Raw genomic sequence first — 23,368 nt, forward strand, 5'->3', positions numbered from 1 at the left:
CTTCCTATTTCCTCCACCCCTCAGCCACTGGCAATAACTTTTCTACTCTAAACAGAGCCATTATTAAAAAATAAACTATATAAACTTACAATTAAATATGTACAATTGAAAATGAACATCATACATATTCAAAAGTAATCAGTTCCTAAATATTTTACTGCATTTTTTTATTATCTATGCTCTTGAGGTTATTTACATCTATTGTATCTGTATAGTAGAAATACTATATAGTGGTGCAGTATCCCACATCTCTTTCCCACTCTGTTTGGTGACTTCATCTTGGTAGCTTGAAATCAGCCTTGATGAGAGTATTTATACCATGGAATTGTACAAATGCTATGGATCAGAGCTTGATTTATTGTTCTGTAGATTTTCTAGACTTAAGGATGCAATGGAGAAAATGTTAATAATGCAGATTAAACTTAAAAGCGTGTCAGGTCTGTAGTAGTTACATTGTAAATAACACAAAAAAGTTAAGGAAATCGTCTTTCAGTATTCAATGAATTGGGAGATTAGGTTTGACATAAATACACTGCCATGTATAAAGTAGATAGCTAGTGGGAACATGCTGTATGGCACAACGGAGCTCAGCTCGGTGCTCTGTGATGACCTAGATTGGTGGGATGGGGGGATGGGGAGGCCCAAGAGGGAGGGGATATACGTATACATATAGCTGATTCACTTCACTGTACAGCAGAAACTAACACAACATTGTAAAGCAATTATACTCCAAAAAAATAAAAAACAAACTATTATCTGATTCAGCAATGAAGTCACCAAAATCATTTATGGACTAATGCGTGAGATTCCAACATACATTGTCATTGCTTCACTTTCATCTTGTCTATTAGCATAAATGAATTAGCCTTGTTTTGTTAATGTGGTGCAAATGTTGATTAATTTGCAGATATTGAATTGTTTGTAGTTTTCTCTTATGATTGTTCATATCTCCGTGATAAGAAGCCATATTTTGGATTCAATAATAGGAACCCACAAGGGGGGCCTATAAATTAAAATATAAATTTGTAAATCTAACTTAGAGTATTCATTCTGGAGTGAACCGAGAGACTGTCTGATCCACTGCAGATATTGACTAGCTTCACATTATACTTCCATTATGTGCTGTTGTTTTATCTTCAGGAAGATTAATGGACATCAGCAGTTTATTATGCTCTTTTCTTTTGCTTATGTCTAAAATTTTTATTTATAAAGGAGATGGAAAGAAATCTAACTAAATATTTCATAGAGAGGGCACGTTAAATTGTCTTTAGCCGTATTTGTCTACCTTAACTATGGGCTTTGGACAGAGAGCTATCAGCTCATTTTGGAGTTGAAATTTAAGGACAATTAACACTGGGTAAAAGTCTGCATATTTACATAGCTTCAAACCTATTTTACACTAGCTGAAATAATTTACAACATTCTTTTCATCTCTTACCATCCCCTCCAATCGAGAACTCATTTGCTCACTTCTCCCTTACCCAGATATCTCATGGACTTACATCAATGCTTAGGTTTCAGACACCACAGGGGACCTCACAAAATTTGAGCCCACAACAATTATTCTAACACACAGTTTTATTGATGACTAATTTAACTATGGGAAAATCTGTCACTTGTCTTCCTCCATCTTCCCACCCACCTACCAGCAACACTTGCACATTCTCCTGTGTTAGTGATGTCTCGTGCATTTTCGCCACTGATAATCTTCCCATGAAATGTGTAGCAATGCTTCTCCTAACATTTCCCCCAACTTTCACTTTTATTCTAATATAATATGCTGAGATAAAATGTTTGCATTCTCTGAACAGGTTCCACAGCCTGTACCTAGACTCTTACATTTATAGGAAATTAAAGTTGATGTTAGAGACCACCTGGTCTGTTGTTTTCAAAAGTGTATTACACAGGTTATTATTAGGCATTGGCAGAAAAGGGATTGCTTTACTGCAGGAATTATGAGAGCTTTTAATGTGCTAATAGAGTTGTGATATTTTTAGAAGGTTAAGGAACATGGCATTTTCCAAATGCATGTGCTCGTGGAAACGTTTTTCTTGGAACATGCTTTAGAATCTGAGTTCCATGGAATATGACTTGAATTAATTCCATCCTTATACTACAGAAGGGGAAAATAGGATCTATAGAAAAGGAGCAACTTGCCCAGAATCCCTCAGATATATATGGTAGAATGAAGATTTATATGGTAGACTAGGACCCTTGAGTTCTTTTTCTTATACTCAAGTTTTCAATATCTTTGTGTGGGTCCAGCCACACCCTTTCTTGGTTCTCCTAATAATCAACAGACCATATATAGCTAGTAAATCAGATATGGGTGAGACTCGAGGTAAGAGTAATTCTGAGGCAAAATTCCGCTCCAGCTGTGAACCCGTGAGATCAGACAAGTTGTGTGCTTCCAAAACACAGCGGTAGAACAGGAATAGGATAGATATCCCCATTCCAAAGTGGGAAATAGTAAAGAAGGAAGGGGTGATGGGTCCCAAGTAAGTTCAAAACCCAGCCAGGCAAACTTCATGAGATCTTAAGGCAGGAGAACAATCCTCTTTGGCTCAATGCTCTGTTCTCCCGGGCAACTGGGGCAGATGGCCCACTTTCCAGACCCACTGGGGTGTTGGTCTTGCCCCCAAAGCTCTGCTGGGCAGGGGTCGGCCCCACAGCTCTGAGAGGCCCCACTTAGGGCAGAGGTTTTCTGGCCTGTTGAAAGCAAGGTGATGACCTCCCTTTTTGAAAACAAAGAGGCAACCCTGATGATTTCTGAGTCACTTTAGGGGTCAGTCTTCCCTCGTCTTCAAGAATAGCACATGTTTGCAGCCAAACAGCTCTACGGTCCTGTCCTATAAAATCCTAGGAATCTGACACCCTTCCTTAATTCCTTCCCATCTCTTTTCCTCTTCAGTTCAAACTGGCAATTTTCCTGCTGGGGTAGCTGATTAAGTTCAGGGTTCATACCTACATCTCTTATCATACCATCATCTCTTATGCTTGGCCACGCCCTGAGTGTTCCCTTATGAATATACTTTCTCTTTTTTTGCAATATGGATAGGCTGAGAATTTTCTAAGTCTCAAAGTTCTAGTTCCTTTTTGCTTAATAATTCTGTCTTCAAGTCATGTCTTTCTACCCAAATTTTACTATAAGCAGTCAGGTGGAGCCAAGTCACACCTTCAACACTTTGCTTAGAAATCACTTCCAAAAAGCACTAGAACACGAACACAACTCAGTCAAGTTCTTTGCCACTATATAACAAAGATCTCCTTTCCTCCACTTTCCAATAACATGTCTGAGGCCTCATCAGAAAGGCCTTCACCATTCATTTTTCTGCCAAAATTCTGTTCATGATTACTTGGGTAGTCTCTAAGAGGACTGAGGCTTTGTCTACAACTCTCCTTTTTTCTTTCTGAGCTCTCACCAGAATAGCCCTTAATGGTCCACTCACAGCAATGCAGGCTTTTCCTCGCCTCTACCCACTTACCCAGTTCCAAAAGCACTTCCGCATTTTAGGTATTTGTTACAGCAGCACCCCAACTTCTTGGTACTAATTGCTGTCTTAGTTCAGGCTGCTATAACAAAATACCATACAACGGGTGGCTTATTAACAAAAGATATTTATTTCTCACAGTCCTTGAGGCTGAAAGTCCAAGATCATGGTATCAGCACAGACAGGTTCTGGTGAGAGCGTTCTTCCAGGTTGCAGACTACTGACTTCTTGTCATATCCTTATATGGTGGATAATAACAGAGAGAGAGACAGGAAGCAAGCTCTCTCACTTGCTTCATCCATGAAGTGCACATATCTTTTAGATCATATTTTTCAATTTTTGTTTGGGAAAATCAACAGACTATAGACATAAGATACAAGAAATTTAGCAATAACAAAAGATTTTCAACACATTTCATCGCGTACCTACAATATACCAGGCATTATACTAGGCCCTGGGGCTGAAACCACAAACCATACACAATCCTTGGCATCAGGGAATTTACTGTCTCATGAGGTACACCCACTAGTGAATAGGCAACAATGCAGTATAAGTATAGGGTGATGCAAAAGTACAGATGAAGGAAAACTAATCCAGATTTAAAAAGGAGGAGTACAAGGAATATCTCACAGAGGAAGTGATATTCAAGACCCCTAAAAGATGAGTAGGTGAAGGTGTAAAGGATTCAGCAAAGGGGTTCTAAACTAAAAGAACATCTTCAAAGCCCTGAGATTAAAGAGAACTTGACATGTTTGAGAAACTGATAGCATCTGAAGTACAAAGGGTAAGAGATGAGGCTAGAATGATAATGCTGCTAGATCACAAAAGGCCATGTAAGCCACATTAAGGATTCAGGGTGTTACACAGGTGGGCTTGAGAGCAACTGACATGTTTTAAGAAGAGATGGGTGCAGAATGGAGAACTGATAAGAGGGAGTCAAGACAGGAGTCAAAGACTAGGTGGAAGGCTGTTGCAGTCATCCCAGGAAGAGATAATGATGACTATGCTAAGAGAGTAGCAGGGTGAACAGGGAGAAGCAAGGAGAGTTTATGAGGCGGACTAACAGGATTTGGTGGTTGGTATGTTGGGAGAGGTGAGACAAGCGAGGCAAGGATGAGCTGGGTAGATGACGGACCATTCACAAAATAAGGATCCCAGGGGGAAGAGAATACTTGAAAGAGGGGAGATAAGAGTATATTAAGAGATATGTTAAGAGGAGACTGTTATGATACATTTCTTAAGTTAGCATTCTATATAAAAAATGTATATTGAAAATGCATTATGTCTCTGTCATACTGTCATACTATTGTCATACATCAGTAGGGAATATAATAGTAGAGAATTCCTTTTACATAATTTAGTAAAATTTGAAAATAATCTTTCCTCCTTTCCTGGAAATTTATAGATTATTTCTAATCCTCAATTACTACTGTACTGTCCTGGCTCTCCTGGTTTTAAATATATTTTTGATATAATAAAAGAGAAACTAAAAGTCCAAAGTTATCAGACGGAAACAAATATAAATTGGAAGCTATATATGGACTAAAATTTCCAGGTATTGTATGCTTTTGTTTCATACCTCCAGATTGCTTTGTGCTCCTTTAAAATATTTTTCTAACAGTTGGTAAAAATGCTCCACGTGGAATACCAACAATTATAGCAGCTGGTGTTTACAGCAAATGACAAGGCTGAATTAAACAATTATTATCTCCATTGCAGGATGGTCTATACAAACAAAAAAACCCTTTTAAGAAAGAAAGTCAGGAGGGTTTTAAAGGGTTTTAAAACCCTCCTGATTTTTAAAGGAGGTCCAACTGAATTTGTGTTCCTATCTGTTTGGAGCTATAGTACTAACCTTGAGATCAAAATAGAATGCTGCTAACATGGAAAAGTGACCTCAAAAATTATGCAAAAGTTTACACAGCTCATAGCAAAACATACTCTGATAATAAATTACAAATTCAATGTGCTAGCTAAATTGGCAAAAGTCTTAGGAATTTTTATATAAGAACTCTAGAAAATTCCTAGCTTTGAAAATCAGTAAGAATTCTTACCCTTTATAATCAAGGAAGGACACCATAAACAATAGAAATCCATTTTAAAAAGAAAAGAAATATCCCAAATTAAATAATTGCTTCTTCATTTATCATAGCTGTGCTTTGCTTATTTGCCCCCGTTTTTGTTTTAAATAGCATCTCATAATATTTATTACCTTTTTAAAGTGAAAGTGGTAGAAAAAAAATAAAGCAAGGAATTCATATTCACTTCCTTCTGGTTGTATGGGAAGTACCTCCAGATATATGAGAATGCTTACTGAATAGTGGAGAATGTATTTTCCTGATCAAAACACCTCAGAAGTATACAAGCACAAGATGCCAAATGCCATGCAGTTTCATATCAGCAGACATAGCAGATTTCCTACTTCTCTAGTCCTATGAAGTGTGTATAGCTCAACCATTCGTGTTTACAATTAGTTGGCAATCAAAACTTAATTATGGGTTTGAATATATTAAAGAACAACCAAAGCAGCCAGGAATATAAGATGCGGAAAGAAGAAAAATGCATTGTTGTTATCCTATACTTGCTGCTACTTCTTCCTCTTGGCCATTTGCTAATTTACAGCTCAGGGCACCAATGTCATAGAAAGTAGTGTTCTAAAGTCTGTGGCAATTTCACCAGGCTAAGAGATAAAAAATTAAGAGTTCAGGACTTCAAAGACAGATATTGCTTAAAGGACTAATATTCTGAAGAAAAGCAAGCCCAACATTTTGCATGCATTTTACACCTAAAACATCTGCCAGCCAGCCCCTAAGCTGTGCACTGGTGATAGACAAAAATTAGAGTTCATATCCTGTTAAGGAGGTAGAATCTAGTAAATGCTCTAGGATTTCATTTATTATCCTTAAAATCTTAGGCCCTAGGAGTAACTATAAATTATAATCATACTAGTTTTCACAAATTTTGAAACATAACTTCAGATCAATTCAGTCCCTAATTGAATCAAGGTATCTTCCTGGTACTGTATCTACCACAATAAAATTAAAATCTCTTTGGAGGAAATTAATATCTCCTACAATTTTTCATAGACAATATTCAATACAAAATCAACCGGCATACATGTATACAGAATCAAATGATTAAAGGCCAAGAGCAAAAATAGGCAATGGCAATAAATCAATAATTGAGATTCTGAAGTTATCAAACACAGATTTAAAATAACCATGCTTAATATTTTTAAGGAAAGAGGTTTAAAAAAAAGATAGAGAATTTCACCAGAGAACCAGAATCTACTAAAAAGGCATCCTATTGAAATTATAGAACTTAAAAATACAATACCATAATTAAAAATTCAAATTCAAGAAATGGGTTTAATATCATAGATACCAGAATACAAGATTCAGAATAGAGTTTGATAGAAAATATCCAAATTGGTACCCACTGAGACCAAAAAAAGGAGAAAAAATATAGAAAAGAACATAAGAGACATCTGGGACTTAGGGAAAATATCTAACATATGTGTAACTGAACTTCCTAAAGGAGAAGAGAATAAATAACTGGCCAAAACTTTTACAAAACTAGTGAAAGACACAAGAAATTTAAGAAGCTCTTTGTACCCCAAGCAAGAGAACTACAAAGAAAACCATGCTTATATACATCATGATAAAACTACTGAAAGCCAAAAACAAAGAGAAAATCTTAAAAGCACTCAGAGGAAAAAGACACATTACCTTCAAAAGAGTAACAAAAGACCAACAGCTGACTTCTCAGAATTTTCAACAGAAACATTGGAAACCAGAAGCAAATGAAATGATATTTTTAAAGTGCTGAAAGAAGATAATTGCCAAATCAGGATTCTTTATTTAGGGAAAATAGCCTTCTAAAATGAAGATAAAATGAAAATGTTTTCAGACAAACAAAAACTTAAGAGATTTTGCTGCTGCTATAGAAATACGTAATGGGGTTCTTCAAGCAAAAGGAAAACGATCCCAGACGGAAGGTCAATCATACAAGAAGAAAGAAAGAGCACACGAAAGAATAGATAGATATGTAAACCTAAGTGAATAGTAACTGTGAAAATAATAGATAAAATAAATGAAGTAGTTTCAAATTACAACTTGCAGTTTGAAAAATACTGCCCCTACCAGACTTTTGAGCCATATATTCTAGCTGCTTGGCTATGATGGAAATAAGCACAGGATACTGGGGAAGGACAGAGCATCTGTCCAGACATCCTGGAGACACAGGAAAGATTTTCCTGAGAAAGCAGTACTGTGGCTCCCCTTAATAAATTCTTTGTTCTTGAAAAATCAAATAGTCCATGGTTTCTTGAACACAGTTTACTGTTTCATCACCAAGGATTTTGCTCGTGCTATTCTCTCTGACTAAAATGCAAACATTACCTCTACCTCACCTCCCAATCTCCATATGTTCAAATCTTTCAGGTTTGAACTTCAGTGCCTCTGTAACTTTTAAGCCTTCCCTGGCCATGCATGACCAACCATCCCTGACACTCACCCCAATCCACACTATAATAATCTCTGTCTTTCTTTTATAAAAGGCATGTGTGTTTATGCTGTCTTCCCTATTAAGATTTAGGTTCTTGAAGAATGTTCTACGTTTTTCAACATTATTTACACTCCAATAAATATCTGTTGAATAAATGGATAAAGGATGGATGGACAGATGGATGGAGAAGCCTTTATGACCATTCTCCAGGTAAGTACAGATTTTGCTCTGATTTGGCACTTGCTTGACTATCAGTCAAGGTGCATCATGCCATTTTCTCTCCATCTCTGCTTTCTTCTGGTTTTAATCACACATTTTTTGGATCATCAAATGCTACAGCAGGAACATATCTGAGCTAGCAAAAACTCTCAGTAACTATTTTTGACCTTGAAGTCAGTTAGAAGGGCGCTATAAAAGGGGAAAGTGATAAAGTGATATTGTGATTTGCTGAGGAGGAAATATAAAAGTGTTTTTCAATACATTCAACTGGTTTATAATTTTCAGAGTAAAACATCAGCAAGTACATACCCTTGAAATCAGTGTTTCTTCATGCTGCTTTATGTCTGGATCAGGACAGGGAAAGTAAACAATATTCACAGTAAAATGAAAACAAAATACTGAGTTGTTCTTTTGTGCAATGCACTAGCCTGCACGCAGATAGATGAAGTCTCTAAAAATAATCTATGTTCAGTCATGCACAGATAAAAATTGCCACTAACACCAGCAATTCAGAACAGAAACACTGCCTGAACCTTCCCATGCACAACGAAACAAACCTCCTCAACTGAACACACGTAGTGTTCTCAATATTTCTCTGGTAAATATTCAAGCAGATAATCTAGGAAAAGTCAGATTTGTGACACTTGATTTGCTAGTTAAAAGCATTAAAAAAAAGTGCCTGTGACGGGCTTCCCTGGTGGTGCAGTGGTTGAGGGTCCGCCTGCCGATGCAGGGGACACGGGTTCGTGCCCTGGTCCGGGAAGATCCCACATGCCGCGGAGCGGCTGGGCCCGTGAGCCACGGCCGCTGAGCCTGTGCGTCCGGAGCCTGTGCTCTGCAACGGGAGAGGCCACAACAGTGAGAGACCCGCGTACCGCAAAAAAAAAAAAAAAAAAAAAAAAAAAAGTGCCGTGGTTTGGCATTTGTGTATTAAGTGAGTTTTTCTATAGCCTTTAGAAGCAAAAACAAGAACAACTAGGCAGAATTGATAATATATCCCACGGACTTCAAGTGCCTTGAGCAGGTGTGACTAAATGCCTACCTACTACCCATTCTCCACTTCTCCCTAACATTCATGATTTTGTTGGAGATCTCAAGGTGCTCAGCTTAAAACAAAACAAAACAAAAAATACAGACATCTCACAGTCTTTCTTGAAGCTGAGGATAGGTTATGTGACACAGGTCTCGTCAATGAAATGTAAGCAGAAGTCAAGTGCAGATTTCTGCAATTTTTTTCCTGGAATAGACACTACCGTCTTCTTCTGTACTCCTGCCTGGAATATGAACTCAATGGCTAGTGCTGTAGCTGCAACAGCTGTCAGGTAACTTGAGGAAAAGGCTGAGAGAATTGCAAAGACCTCTATTCTGATCGCTCAAGGTGTGGAACCAATGCTAGTAATGCTAGCAATTTCCAAACTAATGTGAGAAAAATAACACGTGTTTTTTAAACCAATAAATTTAAGCTTTTCAGTTACATTTGGCCGAAATTAAATCCCAGAATTAATCAAGGTGACTTCTTATCAAGTTCTATCCACAAAAACCTAGTATATACTGTTTCCTCAGCAAAACAGGAATGAATGAATGAGTGAATGAATAAATGAATGAACTAAGCAATCATACTAAGCAATCATTCTACCATTCATGGCAACATGTATTTGAAATGCCTAGGAAAAAAGGAAGTGTGAAAAAACAATACCAAATGCTATGGCAAGCAACATTATCCCATTTCAAAATAGACTACTGGCCACCATGAGTCATAGAATATACATGTGGACAAATCAAAACTGGTCACTGTTCTATCCAAGATCTGTCTGTGAGGCACAGATCCCTGTGACAGCCAGCTTATTCCATAAGGAGGCACTAAAACTTTGGAATCAGACCTGTTAGAATTAATTGCTTTTCAATGATCACCTAGATCAGAAATGGAGAGGGCATTAATCCTGCCAGTGGAGAAAATCAGTAGAATCAATCTTAGACCAATGGGGAATGCAGGAGCAGAGGAAATACAATGTGGGGCGGTGGGCGGGCTCTTTCAGGAAGGTCTCCAAGCAATATGCCAAGATTGACAGATAAGGAAATGAATTTTCTCCCCTACTGTATTCAAGAACTTTTTGTGTCAAAGATGTTTGACTCCACTGTTCAATTTTTGACTTCAGAAACATGAAAAGTAGTTCCGCATTATAGAAACTCAGGGACTCCTCTCCACCCTGTTACCTGAAGTGTAGCTCCTGCACCAACAGCTTTAGCATCAACTGGGAGCTTGTAGAAATGCAGGCGTTTGGGCCCCAACTTAGACTATTGAATCAAGTGCTTCTTTTTGCATATTAAAATTTGAGATATACTCTGCTAGAAAGCTTGCTAAAATATTGTCTGTCTTGATGTTTGAGTAGTTATTTAACTATATTTAAGTCAGTTCAGACAGTAAAAATTCATTTCCCCTTTGGTTTGTAAATTCCCTCATTAATAATTTATTCAAGGATTATAACTTCTCTAAGTCCTAGGTATCAAATAATTTTTTAGAATGTTTCTCACCCTTTTCTTTTCCATACCATTTTATTATATGGTTATGTTAAAAAAATAATCTTGAGGTAAACTGATCCCTCCCCCCTTCCCCTGGAGGTTGGGAGAGAGACGTCATTCATCAGGAATCACTTTTACTAAATCTAGAAATTGGTCCTTTTAGCAATCCTTTTGTTATTTATTTCAAGGTGAGGTTTTGACTGTGTCATTTAAGAGCCTACAAAGCCCTTGGGAATCTGAATCATCCTTTTCTCCCTTTTGCCAATATACTTTCACTTGTAGGGAAACTCTAAATGAATGGCATGAGGAAAGGCCAAGTGACCTGGCTGGAAGGCAGAAGATTCGTTTTTACAAATCAGACATGCTTACAGAAAATGAATTATACTGAGGTTAGGAAATTAGAACTCTTTCTGCCGACCAGGCCTATTCCAGAAATGATACAACTGTGAGTAAAGTCACTGTCTCTACATTTCTTCAAAGGAAGATGTCAGGGTGGGCACAGGGTTGTTAATTAACCAAGGGCTCATTCCTTCTGCCCACAGATATGCACATTTCTTGGGCAAAGTGGTTGCAGTTTTTAACATTACAGCCAGATGTGCAGAGAAATACAGTTTATTTTCTCTGTAACCTATTGGATTTTCCTTTATATCAGAGGGAGGCTTTAGTTCAACCTCATAAGTTAAGTCTGACACAATAAATAGTGTATTAAGTTAAATGCTTAATCTCTTTCAAATAAAAGGCTTGGTCCTGCATGTTCTGCTTCTACCCAGGTCCTCTTCAAGAAGGCCCTGGATGAATGGATGCATACTTTGTATGGTCCTCTCCTTTCTTTTCTGAGGAGTGGATACTGTCTGGTGTCTCTCAGGAACCACCAGGTGTGACTGGTTCCATCCGTGAGCTTGCAGGCATCTGCTGCTAAACTCTGCAGCAGACATAGCCTGGAGTCCCTCTCTCAGTTTAGTCACATTCTACTATTCCTGAGTGATCTGGCCCTACCATGGGTCACCCTGGTAGACCAGACCCCTCTAAGGCTCTGGCACGTTCTCCATATATATCTTGGCCTAGTCTACCCAACCCACATCCTCTATCACAGTCACTGGATGTCTTGCCTCAGGGACCTATGGTAGACCCACTACCCACAATTCAGCTTTCTTCAGCATCTGCCAAGGAACATGCAGGTACCCGTTGAGTTCCTTACCTGCCTCCCTTGCTACCATCTGCCAATGAGATATGCCATTGCCCTTGGCCATGATGGAAGTAGATGCTAGCGGGGACAGAATTCTACAAAGCCGACATAGAGGACAGGTATGGGAAAAACACAAAAGCCTTGTGTTCTGTCTTCTCCCTCTGCTTTTCTCTCCTCTCCTCTCAAATCTCTGGCTTTCCAATTCCTCTACACCAGTGCTACTCAAAGAGATGCCAAGCTATGGACTGTTAATGGCCCACACCAAGACATGCACAGAAATTGAGAATAAAGTTCCTGACACTCTTAATAGCAATTTGGCAGAGTAATTTTATATCTATTAAATCTAATTAAAATGTAGGGCTTTGTTTTTCTATTTGATATTTCTCATAATTCATTTTTATCATGTTTTTTTAAATTATAGGTGCAAGATGTATTGGAAACTTTTAAAATGTGGTTCTTCCTCATGGTGAATTTGAGAGGTACTAAAACTCATCATATCTACTTTTATGAAGCAAGCTTCATACCTAGAATCATGGAAAGGGCATCCTCTTTATGCTGTGTGAGAAATATGAGATGAGGCCACCAGACTTGAGCCTGGATGTGCTAAAGAGATTTATAACATCTTTTTTCTTGACAAAGCCTAGCTTTTGTGCTTATTTTAATTTGTAGATGCAAACTAAAATCTAATTTGACAGTCAAAGTTGAGCAGATTCCCTGTGTTCTGTTGGGGATGGTGTTCTGACACCCTTCACCTAAAGCACTGAAACCCATTGTTTCAAGGAGTGAGAAACCCCAGAGCAATGTGATCTACAGGATAAGGAGAAGATATATCAAAGGAAATGTTATCCTGAGGTTGCTGATGTAAAAAGGTTGGTTGGAGAATGACTATTTCAAGAAAATCTGAAAAGAATGTTTTTCATAATCTTATTAAGCCCAAATAATGCGTCCTATGTGCTCCTGTTCTTTGCAAGAGAAGAAAATCTCCAGCAAACCATCAGCATTCAAGTACACTTTGCAACTGGGTCTCAGTCTTTTCCAGTCTAAAGACCAATGAAAATAATTTGTAGACCACATTTGAACAACATAAATTGAATGCTGTTCCCTAGAGAAAGCTTGCACAAGCTGGGATGCCTGAAGCAGTGCTGGCTTTAAGTGGGTATTATTACTATTATTATTTAATTAAATTTCTGGCTGAGCATCCTGCTGAAAGGATCTCTAAAAACTAACCTAACATCATTACTCTAACAAAGTAAGACCTAAATTGGGAAACAGGAGAAAGCTACAGTGATTTCTCATCATATTGAACTACCTGAGATACAATGTTGAATCTCCTTGGAGTTAGTTTTCAAAATACTGGGTTGGCCAAAAAGTTCATTTGGGTTTTTCCATAAGATCTTAACGGAAAAAACCAGAACAAACTTTTTGGCCAACCTAATACAAGTTCCTTTGTCACCACTCAATTGAAGAAAGGCTAAATTGTGCTTGAACGTAATTGTCTTGAGATTGTATTATGTCCTACAGCTTCTCTGAGAGTGCCTTTTTTCTCTGCTCCTTACTTCACTCCTTCTTCAAGGACCCAAATTCCTTCAACGTGTCTACCAGACGTGATCTTAACTCCAATCGAAACGGGGAGGATCTGATGTGATTTATCTACCCAAGTTGATAGATTAACCAATTACACTTTAGTGTGACTGTCAGTCTATTTACTACTCAAGGAGTATTTGCATCTCTACTTTCTCACTTTGGTTATAATTGTAGATGTTGGACAACTGCAAGTCACACTAGGTTTATCTCATTTGAGAAAAAAGAGGCTTTTCTTCAAGGAAAATCTGTAGTCTCCCAGATGGACCTCTGCTTCCTGAGTGGAATCCATACTTTAAGTGATGCAGGTAAAAGGGCAGTGTCCTTCCTCACCAGCTTCTGGAACCAGGCATGGCTGTGGCCCTCCTGCCTTTGAAGATGAAATTCCTCATCATACTTAATATATTAAAATATATTCACATTATATATTAAATATATTATATGTAATTATGTCAACTAAATTCAGTTGCAACAGACTTACTGATACATTTTCAAATTTTGTAGGAATTTATTTCATTTGGTAGTTTTATTTTATTTAAATATTTGTATATACGTTATATATAAATATATGTTTTTACTTATTTATTGCAGTTTGGTAGCTTTCTCGCTTTGGTGTCAATTTGTTTTTAGCTCTCAAATATTTGTATTAGTTGTCTTGGCCCAGGTTCCTCAGAAGCGGAATCTGAGATGAGGAATCAGGTATGGGTGTTTTATTATGGAAATACTTCCGGGAGTTGCAAGAAGTAGGTGGGGACAAAACAGAAAAGAGAAAGAAGCCAAGCAGGGGTGTGATTTCAGATGAAATCCCAGCCTCAGCCTGATCCTGTGGGGAGCTCTGGAACATCACACAGCAAGGTCTGTCCTACCTTTTGAGGCAAAGGAGCTGGGCTCCTGATGTGAAGGTAAAACTGGCAGCCAGTGGATAGGAATATTCCCATGCACTTCCCTTACTGGTAAGGCAGCTATGTGCCCAAGACAGTCCTCTGACAGAAACAACAGAGCCTTTAGCAGCAAAGAATACAGTGGCTGGGGGACAGGAGCACGGTGCTGGTGAAACGGACTGGGGAGAGGGGCATATGGGCAGGAAAAACAGTGTCCGGCACAACAGGCTTTGAAAAGCTCACAAGCACCATGCCTGGAGCACCTAAAAGATAAAATAAGCCTTGAAATCCAGATGGCTTCTGGCATATCATAGGTCTGCCAAGAGGTCTCCCCCTTCCTCTGTCCAATCTAACCCCATCTTTAACCCTATCTTTATCTTCTCCTTTCTTCCTTTAGCCCAAGACCTAAGCATTGTTCGTGGTATCTGATACACTTAAGGAATCCGCTATGTCTCCAGAATTAAACAGAGCAGAAGAGTGTTTTAGCATCCTATCTGGTAAAATGAAAGAAACAATTTTTTCAATGATCCACCTATTTTCATTGTTATAATTTCATATTTGCCCATCTTATTTTCTGATTGGTTCTTACTCAACAATGGTTTCCAATATTTAGCCTCGAGTGTTCTCTCTTATTTAATGATCTAAATCCAACTCAAGAGATACAAAGATCCTTTTTACAATATGATGCTTACACTCTAATTGACTTTTTTTTCAAGTACAGTTTTCAGGTACATAGGTAAAGCTTTATACTTCAGAATGTAAAAGAATGTAAGAGACTCTTCCATGAAGGGAGGGATACTCTATAGTAAAAACTTTTTGAAAACCCCGGCCCCAGATAGGAATGGTGATCTTGGCAAAAGCACTGCAAGCATGAAAAGCAAATCTGAATCTGGAATTCGTATCTATTCCATGAGGCCATATCTCTGCCTTCTCCAAGTGCCTAGCTATTTTCCCTAGAAATAATGATATACCAGGGGCTTACTGTTGGCCTCTGTGCTACAGCAATGGCCATAGCCAGATCAGCCTTGGTGATGTGAATTCTATGTTGTTGAGGTCATACACAGCCATATTCCTACTATTATAGAAGTTTTGTGGTTCTTCACTCCCACTTTGAGTTGGAAGTTCAAGACTCTAAATGTACTGTTTTCTTTTTCTAAGGTCTCTAACACAATCAAGTGCAGTTAACACACTCCATAATTTTTCTAATCATCACGTAACCTCTACTTGATCACTCAGAACCTTATTCTCCATCAGCTCACCATCTCACACTGTCACCAGTTATAATTCAAGGAATCATGACACTATTACATGCCACCCATTATCAGGGTTCAATTTCTACTTAACAAGGAGGTCATTCATGTGTTCATAAAATATGTGAGCAACCCCAGTTTTAGAGTCCCCTCCAGAAGGTCTGTTTTCTGAGCTCTAGCAAAAGAACAAGGCACAAAGCAGGGCAAAGAAGATGGATAATGAAGTTGGGGGGACAGCAAGGGTTGATGAGATAGGATCCTTAAAAAGGGTCTATAACCCAAAACAGGGATTATTACTACCTTTATTTCAAGAACTCCTTTATGCAGTTGTATTAAGCTTTGCAAAAGTTAAAGAAGATAAATACTAAAATCCATGGAAACCTAACCCTTTGAAAACTTATTTATATTAAGGACTTTTCATTTGTTCAGTCATATATATATGTTCTTTCTAACCTCTGCTTCTTTTTTGCTATAGTTCTAGCTTTTGGCCTGTATTTCATCAATATCATATCAATTTGATTTAATGTTTGGTTTCACCACTAGATTAATAGCCCCATAGAGCGACCACTGCAGAAGTCTCTGCAGAAGTCTCAGGTGTTAGTACCCATGACCACAAAAACTGTACACGCAGGAGCTATTTATTTGAGGCTCTAGGACAATCTTCACACAAATATCTAATCCACTAGTTTTCTTAAAATTGTTTTCCACCATGTTGTGGGATGCTGCTTGGCCTAACATGACGGGGCATGACATAATAGGTGTCAGGAGAATCAGGAAAATGTAGGAGGAAATTTGTCAATGAAAAAAAAAAAAAAACCATAAAGATTTCTGCCAGATCCTTCATTTCAGACTTGCTGGAAACTCAGAGCTACCATCATGGGCTTTGGTAGTCATAGCAAACTTTGAGTGGTGCTAAGAAACCTTTGACATGTGTGAACTGGAAGCCTGTATTGCTTCTAATTCAGCATAATTTCTTGAGCTGCTTGGCATGTTTGTTAGGGATTATGAAGCACAAAAGCTCATGTCTTTTTTAAAAGAGAAATGAGCCTATTTAGTGATTGTGACAACTTACAAGATTAAGAAGCCTGGCATTTAGCAGTCATTGGCCACAGTTCACAGCTAAGGGCCTTGGAAAGTGGGAGTAGAGATTTCAGAGCCCAGGTGTTCCCATGATGCTAACATGCAGACCTCTACTTAGGGAAATCACGGTTCTACTCTACTCACATGCCATTGCCTTGCTGGGGATGGTTCCTTCTTGGCTCCTCTAGATCAGGATTAGATGCCAGTTTAGCACCACCTAGAAATCCACAGTATAACTGGTCAGTTGACATGATTAGTGAAAAAACAAATGTTCTCCAAAAACAGGGATATGGCTCAGTTCTTCTAAATTTTGAACTTGCTATCTTTCATGATCCTAATTAAAGCCATAACCCAACCATCCAATTCACAAATGAATTGCAGAGATAGGGCATAAGTGTGCAGTTGGAGGAGTATAAGTCCTCCGGAAAGTGTTCCCTACTATAAAACACTGCATACCATACCAGGCCTTACCATTCCATATTACATCCTGTCAAATTTCCTGGCTAGTCAAGGGAAGAGGGGAGGAAGGTACAGCTTTAATCACTAGCTTGGCTTTACCCCCAAATTGATATTCCCTGAGGTGTCTTAATCACAGTCAGATACAACTTTTGCCTGGAAAGCATTCAATTTCACAAGCATTTGTTGAGAACCTACTATACATCCAGCACTATTCTAGGCACTGTAGATACAACAATGAACATAAACAAATTCCTACCCTCCTGAAGCCTACATTCCAGAGGAAGGAGATATATTAAAAAATAGACTCTGGGAGATTCAAGATGGCGGACGAGTAAGAAGTGGAGATCACCTTCCTCCCCACAAACACATCAAAGATACATCTACACATGGAACAACTCCTGCAGAACACCCACTGAACGCTGGCAGAAGACCTCAGACCTCCCAAAAGGCAAGAAACTCCCCACGTACCTACGGGCAAAAGAAAAAAGAAAAAACAGAGACAAACAAGTAGGGACAGGACCTGCACTACTGAGAGGGAGCTGTGAAGGAGGAAAGGTTTCCAAACACTAGGAAGCCCCTTGGCTGGCGGAGACTGCGGGTGGCGTAGGGAGGGAGCTTTGGAGCCACGGAGGAGAGCGCAGCAACAGGGGTGCGGAGGACAGAGCAGAGAGGTTCCCGCACAGAGGATCGGTGCCGGCCAGCACTCACCAGCTCGAGAGGCTTGTCTGCTCACCCGCCAGGACGGGCCGGGGCTGGGAGCTGAGGCTTGGGCTTCGGAGGTCGGATACCAGGGAGAGGACTGGGGTTGGCTGCGTGAACACAGACTGAAGGGGGCTAGTGCGCCACAGCTAGCCAGGAGGGGGTCCGGAAAAAAGTCTGGAGCTGCCGAAGAGGAAAGACACTTTTTCTGGCCTGTTTCCTGGTGCGCGAGGAGAGGGGATTAAGAGCGCCGCTTAAAGGAGCTTCAGAAACGGGCGCGAGCTGCGGCTATCAGCGCGGACCGCAGAGACGGGCATGAGACGCTCAGGCTGCTGCTGCCGCCACCAAGAAGCCTGTGTGCAAGCACAGGTCACTGTCCACACCCCCCTCCCGGAAGCCTGTGTAGCCCGCCACTGCCAGGGTCCCGTGATCCACGGACAACTTCCGCAGGAGAACACACGGCGCGCCTCACGCCAGCGTGACGGTACAACGTCATGCCGGCGCAACGTCACGCCGGCCTCTGACGCCTGCAGGCTCGCCCTGCATCCGTATCCCTCCCTCCCACCTCCCTGAGTGAGCCAGAGCCCCCGAAGCTGCTGCTCCTTTAACCCTGTCCTGTCTGAGCAAACAGTCGCCCTCAGGCGACCTACATGCAGAGGCGGGTCCAAATCCAAAGCTGAACCCCAGGAGCTGTGCGGACAAAGAAAAGAAAGGGAGATCTCTCCCAGCAGCCTCAGGAGCAGCGGATTCAATCTCCACAATCAACTTGATGTACCCTGCATCTGTGGAATACATGAATAGACAACGAGTCATCCCAAATTGAGGAGGTGTTTTTGGGAGCAACGATATATTTTTTTTTTTCCTTTTTCTCTTTTTGTGAGTGTCTACGTGTATGCTTCTGTGTGTGCTTTTGTCTGTAGAGATTTGCTTTTACCATTTGTCCTAGGGTTCTGTCTGTCCGTTTTTTTTTTTTTTTTTTAGTATAGTTTTTTTTTAACATCTTTATTGGAGTATAATTGCTTTACAATGGTGTGTTAGTTTCTGCTTTATAACAAAGTGAATCAGTTATACATATACATATGTTCCCATATCTCTTCCCTCTTGCGTCTCCCTCCCTCCCACCCTCCCTATCCCACGCCTCCAGGCGGTCACAAAGCACCGAGCTGATCTCCCTGTGCTATGCGGCTGCTTCCCACTAGCTATCTATTTTATAGTATAGTTTTTAGCACTTGTTATCATTGGTGGATTTGTTTTATGATTTGGTTGTGCTCTTCTTTCTTTCTTCTTTTTTTATTACTTAAAAAATTTTTTTAATAATTATTTTTTATTTTAATAACTTTATGTTTTTTTTCATTCTTTCTTTCTTTCTCCCTTTTATGCTGAGCCGTGTGGATGACAGGGTCCTGGTGCTCTGGCTGGGCCTCAGGCCTGTGCCTCTTAGGTGGGAGAGCCGAGTTCAGGGCATTGGTCCACCAGAGACCTCCCAGCTCCACGTAATATCAAATGGAGAAAATCTCCCACAGATCTCCACCTCAACGTCAAGACCCAGCTCCACTCAACGAACAGCAAGCTACAGTGCTAGACACCCTATGCCTAACAACTAGCAAGACAGGAACACAACCCCACCCATTAGCAGAGGGGCTTCCTAAAATCATAATAAGGTCACAGACACCACAAAACACACCACCGGACACGGACCTCTCCACGAGAAAGACAAGATCCAGCCTCATCCACCAGAACACAGGCACTAGTCCCCTCCACCAGGAAGCCTACACAACCCACTGAACCAACATTACCCACTGGGGGCAGACACCAAAAACAATGGGAACTATGAACATGCAGCCTGCAAAAAGGAGACCCCAAACACAGTACATTAAGCAAAATGAGAAGACAGAGAAACACACAGCAGATGAAGGAGCAAGGTGAAAACCCACCAGACCAAACAAATGAAGAGGAAACAGGCAGTCTACCTGTAAAAGAATTCAGAATAATGATAGTAATGGTCCAAAATCTTGGAAATAGAATGGAGACAATATAAGAAACGTTTCATAAGGACCTGAAACAACAAAAGAGCAAACAAACAATGATGAACAACACAATAAGTGAAATTTAAAATTCTCTAGAAGGAATCAATAGCAGAAGAATGGATAAGTGACCTGGAAGATAAAATAGTGAAAATAACTACTGCAGGGCAGAATAAAGAATGAAAAGAATTGAGGACAGTCTCAGGGACCTCTGGGGCAACATTAAACCCAGCAACATTCTAATTATAGGGGTCCCAGAGAAGAAGAGAAAAAGAAAGAGACTGAGAAAATATTTGATATAATAATAATATAGTTCAAAACTACCCTAATATGGGAAAGGAAATAGTTAATCAAGTCAAAGAAGCTCAGAAAGTCCCATACAGGATAAATCCAAGGAGGAACATGCCAAGAAACATATTACTCAAACTATCAAAAATTAGATACAAAGAAAAAATATTAAAAGCAGCAAGGGAAAAACAACAAATAACATACAAAGGTATCCCCATAAGGTTAACAGCTGATCTTTCAGCAGGAACGCTGCAAGCCAGAAAGGAGTGGCAGGACATATTTAAAGTGCTGAAGGGGAAAAACCTACAACCAATATTACTCTACCCAGCAAGGATCTCACTCAGATTTGATAGAGAAATTAAAAGCTTTACAGACAAGCAAAACCTGAGAGAATTCAGCACCACCAAACTAGCTTTACAACAAATGCTAAAGGAACTTCACTAGGCAGGAAACACAGAGAAGGTAAAGACCTAGAATGACAAACCCAAAACAATTAAGAAACTGGTAATAGGAACATACATATTGATAATTACCTTAAGTGTAAATGGATTAAATGCTCCAACCAAAACACATAGACTGGCTGAATGGATACAAAAAGAAGACCCATATATATGCTGTCTACATGAGACCCATTTCAGACCTAGGGACACATATAGACTGAAAGTGAGGGGATGGAAAAAGATATTCCATGCAAATGGAAATCCAAAGAAAGCTGGAGTAGCAATTCTCATCTCAGACAAAATAGACTTTAAAAAAAAGACTATTACAAGAGACAAAGAAGGACACTACATAATGATCCAGGGATCAATCCAAGAAGAAGATATAACAATTGTAAATATTTATGCACCCAACATAGGAGCATCTCAATACATAAGACAAATGCTAACAGCCATAAAAGGGGAAATCGACAGTAACACAATCATAGTACGGGACTTTAACACCACACTTTCACCAATGGACAGATCATCCAAAATGAAAATAAATAAGGAAACACAAGCTTTAAATGATACATTAAACAGGATGGACTTAATTGATATTTATAGGACATTCCATCCAAAAACAACAGAATACATTCTTCTCAATTGCTCATGGAACATTCTCCAGGATAGATCATATCTTGGGAAACAAATCAAACCTTGGTAAATTTAAGAAAATTGAAATAGTATCAAGTACCTTTTCCGACCACAAGGCTATGAGACTATATATCATTTACAGGACAATATCTGTAAAAAATACAAACACATGGAGGCTAAACAATACACTACTTAATAACCAAGAGATCACTGAAGAAATCAAAGAGGAAATCAAAAAATACCCAGAAACAACTGACAATGAAAACACAATGACCAAAAACCTATGGGATGCAGCAAAAGCAGTTCTAAGAGGGAAGGTTATACCAATACAATACCTTAAGAAACAAGAAACATCTCAAATAAACAACCTAACCTTACACCTTAAGCAATTAGAGAAAGAAGAAAAAAAATAAAACCCGAAGTTAGCAGAAGGAAAAAAATCATAAAGATGAGATCAGAAATAAATGAAAAAGAAATGAAGGAAACAATAGCAAAGTTCAATAAAACTAAAAGCTGGTTCTTTGAGGAGATAAACAAAATTGATAAATCATTAGCCACACTCATCAAGAAAAAAAGGGAGAAGACTCAAATCAATAGAATTAGAAATGAAAAAGGAGAAGTAAAAACTGACACTGCAGAAATACAAAGGGTCATGAGAGATTACTACAAGCAACTATATGCTAATAAAACGGACAACCTGGAAGAAATGGACAAATTCTTAGAAAAGTACAACCTTCCGAGACTGAACCAGGAAGAAATAGAAATATAAACAGACCAATCAGAAGCACTGAATTGGAGCCTGTGATTAAAAATCTTCCAACAGGGCTTCTCTGGTGGCGCAGTGGTTGAGAGTCCGCCTGCTGATGCAGGGGACAGGGGTTCATGCCCTGGTCCGGGAAGATCCCACATGCCGTGGAGCAGCTAGGCCTGTGAGCCATGGCAGCTGAGCCTGCACATCTGGAGCCTGTGCTCCGCAATGGGAGAGGCCACAACAGTGAGAGGCCCGCGTACCGCCAAAAAAAAAAAAAAAAATCTTCCAACAAACAAAAGTCCAGGACCAGATGGCTTCACAGGAGAATTCTATCAAACATTTAGAGACGAGCTAACACCTATCCTTCTCAAACTCTTTCAAAATATAGCAGAGGGAGAAACATTCCCAAACTCATTCTATGAGACCACCATCACCCTGATACCAAAACCATATAAAAATGTCAAAAAGAAAGAAAACCACAGGCCAATACCACTGATGAATATAGATGCAAAAATCCTCAACAAAATACTAGCAAACAGAATCCAACAGCACATTAAAAGGACCATACACAATGATCAAGTGGGGTTTATGCCAGGAATGCAAGGATTCTTCAATATAGGCAAATCAATCAATGTGATACACCATATTAACAAACTGAACGAGAAAAACCATATGATCATCTCAACAGATGCAGAAAAAGCTTTTGACAAAATTCAACACCCATTTATGATAAAAACCCTGCAGAAAGTAGGCATAGAGGGAACTTACCTCAACGTAATAAAGGCCATATATGACAAACCCACAGCCAACATCTTTCTTGATGGTGAAAAACTGAAATCATTTCCACTAAGCTCAGGAAAAAGACAAGGTTGCCCACTCTCACCACTCTTATTCAACATAGTTTTGGAAGTTTTAGCCACAGCAATCAGAGAAGAAAGAGAAAGAAAAGGAATCCAATTCGGAAAAGAAGAAGTAAAGCTGTCACTGTTTGCAGATGACATGATACTATACATAGAGAATCCTAAAGATGCTACCAGAAAACTACTAGAGCTAATCAATGAATTTGGTAAAGTATCAGGATACAAAATTAATGCACAGAAGTCTATTGCATTCCTATACACCAATGATGAAAAACCTGAAAGAGAAATTAAGGAAACACTCCCATTTACCACTGCAACAAAAAGAATAAAATATCTAGGAATAAACCTACCTAAGCAGACAAAAGACCTGTATGCAGAAAACTATAAGACACTGATGAAAGAAATTAAAGATGATACAAACAGATGGAGAGATATACCATGTTCTTGGATTGGAAGAATCAACATTGTGAAAATGACTCTACTACCCAATGCAATCTACA

The sequence above is a fragment of the Grampus griseus genome (genome assembly GCF_964374135.1).
Source record: "Grampus griseus genome assembly, chromosome: 6".
Lineage (NCBI taxonomy): Eukaryota > Metazoa > Chordata > Mammalia > Artiodactyla > Delphinidae > Grampus > Grampus griseus.